Here is a 6,000-nt window from a genome sequence, read left to right as displayed (position 1 = left end):
TCATTAAAAAAATAGTAAAAATAATTAGGTCTAAAAGATTGTCACCTGAAACTCTGGACAGTATCATTTATTGGCGAAAACGATATACCGGTTCGTTCCTCCAGGAATCAACACCTTGACCATTTACGCACGTATACGAGGAAATTGAAAACATACCACTCGCACGAGAAACTTGCAGGTGGATATGTCGAATTTCATTGGTCAAAAACTGTCATGTGATACATGGAAATCCTGCTCTACCGCCAAACAGAGTGTTAGATGGGAATGATGGGACATACACATAATTTACATATGAGCAGACGTGTGTGTAATTATTTTATCATATGAAGTGAGATTTTACAGGTCAGGAAAAACTCAGACAAGACTTTAGTAGCAAGATGTTTGAATGTACACGAGGTATGGGCGCATGTGCTTTTAATTATGCTCAATATGCGTGTGTGTTAGTGCCGTTACACGTCTTAGGAAAACGGATGAAACGAGGCGACATTTTGTTGAAATGTGATGGAGGTATTTGTCTTTATTAAGATTATAGTCTTTAATCTTTGGGGAAAAAAATGGAGCGCCCGGCCGTCTGATTTATGTTACCTTGGCGATCAAGCTGGTGCGGTAATGGATTCTTTGCGTAATGCATATAGGTGATTGCATTCGTGTCTGTCTATGTATCGATTGTTATAAGTTCTTATTGATTAACAGAGACGTAATATAAATAAATGCGTACTGTATCTAATAGGAAAGCGAACAGTGACGACATGACATAACAAGGATTTCCTGTCACTCCTATCTTATATTACCGATACCTAGGCATATCGGGAAATTATTTTCATTAATATCCATGCTCATTGAATTGACGTCACAAGCTGTGTATATGACGACATTCGTATACCACACTATCTGTCGATGAGCCGATTTCGCCAGGAATCCCACAGTTTTCTGCGTTTTCTCAGAGAAAGATACAACCTAGTCGAGAGTGAGTGATTGAGTATGGCTTTAGGCCGCTGTTAGCAATATTCCAGCCATATCAGGGCGGGGGACACCAGAAAAATGGGCTTCACACATTGTACCCATGTCGGGAATCGAATCCGAGTCTTCAGAGTGACGAGCGAACGCTTTAACCACTAGGCTACCCGACCGCCAACCTAGTCGAGAAACAACAGCCTCGCAACTCGAAACTACGAACAATCCGTTTGTCGTGAAATACTCGACAAGGCTCGGGACATACGCTATCAATTCCTTTTGAAATTCTTAGTAACTAGGACGTTATTCTGTGAATGATTCATTGTCACTGGAATATATTAAATGAAGAAAATATCATTCTGGGTAATATTAAGGAGATATACTGCGCTTGGTTAACAAATCATGAAGCACCCCTCCAGAAAATTAAAGAAGCCTTGCAAAGCTTTGTTTCACGCCGCGCGTCACCATTATGACGTCACAATTACGCTCACTGTGACGCAAACAATATAGAAAATCGCAAAAATAAGTTCTCTGTTGTCCCTAAAACTTGAAATACACTTCCTAGTCAATGTGTGTCGTGTTCGGCCTAAAATCTGCATTTTGTTGCCTATATTTGAACATATAAATTTTGAAAGAGACAGAGAATTATGTACTTTTCCATAAATATTAGCTTCCGCGGTGATGCGGCCTTCAAACGGCTGCTTCAATCAGAGGTGGTTATCCTGATTTGATACCCCTGATTGACCAATCAGAATCAAGTCATTTCCAAATTCTTGCTAGAATCGACAAAATTACACACGGTATCGGGGCGGAGGGAGCAGAGGGAGCAGAGGGAGCAGCTATCCACTGCTTCCGGGGCGGTCCGTATATCAACAAGGTGGGGACCACGCAAACCAGAGGCCAACAGAGGGAGCAGCTATCCACTGCTTCCGGGGCGGTCTGTATATCAACAAGGTGGGGAGCACACAAACCAGTGGCCAACAGAGGGAGCAGCTATCCACTGCTTCCGGGGCGGTTGTCAACACTGCTGTCAAAAGGACAGCTGTTGGTCTTGCCTAGTGACCCTGCAAATTATGTAGTATTTCTACTTAAGGAAGCCATTGTGACCAGCCGATCTACACGCATATTTGCAAGCTATTGCCTCAAACAATGGATATTGAGGACCTATTTCAGTCCTGCTGTTGAACGAATCTAATTGGTGTCCAAAAAGATAAATGTGTATGTTATTTGTCGAATTTGCACGCCAAAGTAAATATCCATTAGCTGGAACATACACCGAGTTCAGACACCCGTTGAGACGAGTGAGCACTCGGAAAAAACACGGCATGCACTTTTTTTTAGAGTTTTCCAAGTGCATGGTCAGGGGTTCGAACTCGCGGCAATTTATAACTCGATCAGTAGGACACAGCAGTGTACATACCACCTGCCCAGTATTTTTTGACAGAATAGCAAATAACTTTAACATGGCGTCATTTTACAAAATTAACGTTATCATTCGCAAAATAAATCATGAACGCTGAATATTGCAAGTGAATTTAAGGCACTTATTAGCGAATAAAAGATATATAATTCATTTACACTGTAGTATGTTAAATAATACAATATACTGTATAGAAACACTACATATACTATGTAGAAACACTACATACAGCATAAAACATTATATTCATTGCATATTCTTGGGATGACTTTAGTCCTGTGCATGAGTGCCAATACCCTTCGAAGACTTGGGGTTTTGCTTAGTTATCTCCCCTTAATCACAGAGCGTGACGAGTCGTCCACCCGTGAGTGAGAAGGCTGGGTGAGAACGAGCTACCTGCCGTGGATAAGATTCATGTTGGCAGGGTTTGTTAGCTGCAAGTACACAGCGCGTGAGTTTGACAGGTAATACTCACACCTGTTGTTAATTTCAGTTGCTTGTTGCTTGATTCTATGCTCCATGCCATATCCCCATCAAGGTTGTTTGGGCCATGACAACCCGCAACTGAAGTGGGTAATGTCGATTTCGATTGCCTTGCACTAAATCCCATGCACATGTTCACTGAGGTGTGTCGTTGTTTATCGAACGATCGATGTTTGTGTTGACAGTTTAAAAGATCATGATACCATGTGTTAGATTTGACAATGTTTCATTACGTGAAATCTTAGATGACGATTTAGAACGTGTACTGTGAAAACGTTTGATCCAAATATCTGGCATTCCTATAGCATGTCAGTGTAAACGAAGCTTGGCAGTCTCAGTTAATTAATGAATTATTAATCTTGTGGTTGCTGTTTACTATGAATAATGTATTTGTGTATACCTATATAACATCATCAGGGTTTTAACTGGAATATGTGTTGCCCTAGCTAGCTTGTAGCATTTGAATAGCGAAATAGCTCTAAGGTTTCCGAGAAAGGAGTCTGCTAACATTGCTTACTGCCTGACAATTCTGCGAACGTCTTTGTATCCCTTGACAGTACTTATAAACATGATTGAGATTCTACTCGTACAGTGTTTCTAGACTTTGCTTGGAGTTGATATTGTTTGTAAACCTTGTAAGAATTAACCCATTTGAAACTCCACTGTGAGTTCATGAGAGGTTAAAGTAGTACTTGTAGCGTTCACTCATCAAGCCGTAGAACCAGGTTTGATTGCCCACATGGGTAGAATGTGTGAATCCCATTTCAGGTTCCCCTGCCAGGATATTACTGGAATATTGCTGCATGTTAGGTAAAAGCACTCACTCACTCACTCACTCACTCTTGTGTAATAAATGTTTTTCTTAAATTTAGTTTCAAATATTGTGCTTATATATTTAAACAAGACAATATATTGCATAGTTTAATAAAACATTTTAGCAGAATCGCAAAGTCACAAGTCTTCAATCAAAACTGACAACATTTTGATTAATTTCACAATTATTATATTTTTATGATGTCTTATTAGCTGGTATATACAAGCTGTTGAAGAGAACTACTAATCCAGTTATTGATGCACAGTGAATACCAGTGGGCCAAGTGTAATACATCGATGACAAATTGAAATATCAATTACTATCAATCGTTTTACTTTCACAGATCTCCCCCCAAGTCTGCTCATTACCAGTCCTTAGGTACCTACCATTTAATATTCTCAGTGGGAACCAGGGAGGTTTGTGACAGACAGGATAATTTTTCGTTCATTTCCTCAAAATGCAAAAAGAATTCTGCGATAAGAGGAGCTGTAAAGTATAAAAGAAATTTGCGTCACTCTTTTTTCCATGACATCAATTAAGCAATTTATTTGTGTGGGTAAAACTTGATTATAAATTATTTTTTATGAATTTTTTTCTGGAACACTTGTTTTCTAGATACATACCACATCTCCCTTGATTATCAAATGATCATCCCCCTTTAGCAAAATTAGCAACTGTGATATCTATGATAAGGAAAATTTGGCAGCTGACAAAATTCTGATTGACACTTAGTATAATACAGTAAATAATTCTATTATAGTGAACAGGGAGACTTAACTTAGTTAACAGATATTGCTTCATTGGACTCACTAATATGTTTTCAAAATCATAAAAATATGCATGCTGTTTATATTTTTTTTAGACACTAAAATATAGACTGGTAGAAACTGAGTAGATTTTGCACATTTCTCTGAGTTCATTACAAATCGACAGTGTATTCAGAATAGTGGTGGTACGCAATCCAGTTGATGCTTACACATTGTTTTCTGAATACATTGTTGACGTCTTTGGTAGGCCTGTAGAAGACATAAAAAAGTGGAGATAAGAATGACAATAAAAGAGAAATACGCTTATAGATTTCAGATAGTTCTTAATAATCATAATAAAAAAATTCAAATCGTTATCTTTATTTCCCTTCTTGGAGTCTCAATGAATATTAATAAGACATATTTGGACAGCAGGAAGCATTGATGTGTTGTAGCTGGCAAGCCTTGAAACATAATACGGGTGATCTGGGATTTGAACCCACTATCATCACAGGTTTCTTGCACCCCAAAGGGCCACAACTCTACATAACTGATTGAGCCTCCCGGAAAAATGACGACATCAGCCTCCAACTAAGTAGCATTGATTTTACAATTCTATCAAGCACAGCTTTTCTAGGAAAACTAAGGTAGTTTCTTTTCAGCGAAGCCTTGATTCTCAAGGAAAATGGACAATATTCTAGATTCATTATAGATCAATGGAATTGTTTGGGCAAAATGTGGAAGTCAAAATAAATTATCTTAGTGTCTCAATAGTATTGCAATAGTTGCAATGGCGCAAGTCACCACTGTTGGGGACCCATACTATTAGTTATGGTGTATTTTATATAATAGATGCGGTGTAGGGTGTCATATTAGGTTAGCAGATAAATGTTGGGTGAGGTGTAATGTTGTAGTACTTTGTGCCAGCTTGCAACATTTGACCACATTTTAATGATACTGTATTTTTACCTCTGTACATAGTAACAGAATGAGACTCAAATGAGACAATATTTAACCAATTTACTCTCAGTATTATGAATATGAAAGTAATTTCAAGATCCATTCCTGTTTGTCTCTAGACAGGTGTAAGTATTCTGATATGATTTAGAAGATGTAAATTTTGCCCTTTACTCAACCATTTTTGTAAAATTGATGTCCAGTATGTGTCATGTGTAATTAAACATGGTGTATATATCCAATGTTGGAAATAGCAACCTCCTGCTTATAATCCTGTGGCTACCAAAATTTCAGTTGAGCTAAAAATTCTGAAATGTCCCTTTCCCAACTGGCTACCGAAATTTTAACAGTGATTTGTTTATGCACCCCTGTTCATTGTATAACATGAAAGGTTCTCCCTTTTCTGTAAATCAATACAACTATAAAAAAATAAAAATAATAGTAGCAACATATCTGCAATTTGGTTTTAATTGATTTCACATAGTGAAGCTAGTGAAATTTGAAACTGTCTGGTAAATCTTAAGGCTTGCTAGCCCACAATATTTTGAGAATATTCCACCTGTTGTGTATACATATGAACATTGTTTTATTCTGTCATGAGAAGACCTGTATGATATTGAACAATG

The 6,000-nt window shown here is 37.9% G+C and overlaps 1 protein-coding gene across 2 annotated transcripts in view; it reads left to right on the top strand.

Annotated features, from left to right (window-relative positions):
* Positions 1-2,748: 2,748 nt before the first annotated feature.
* The window catches only part of LOC139463807 (uro-adherence factor A-like), a 114,147-nt gene continuing 110,895 nt past the window's right edge, over positions 2,749-6,000 (top strand). For both annotated transcript variants that reach the window (XM_071245131.1, XM_071245127.1), the window contains exon 1: positions 2,749-2,838. The gene's annotated coding sequence lies outside the window, so the exon portion shown is untranslated. The remainder of the gene's footprint in view (positions 2,839-6,000) is intronic.

This window comes from Haliotis cracherodii, unplaced genomic scaffold (assembly GCF_022045235.1).
Source record: "Haliotis cracherodii isolate W230 unplaced genomic scaffold, xgHalCrac1.p SCAF_16, whole genome shotgun sequence".
Classification (NCBI taxonomy): domain Eukaryota; kingdom Metazoa; phylum Mollusca; class Gastropoda; order Lepetellida; family Haliotidae; genus Haliotis; species Haliotis cracherodii.
The sequence above is the reverse complement of the archived record's forward strand: the minus strand, read 5'-3'. Positions and strand labels throughout refer to the sequence as shown.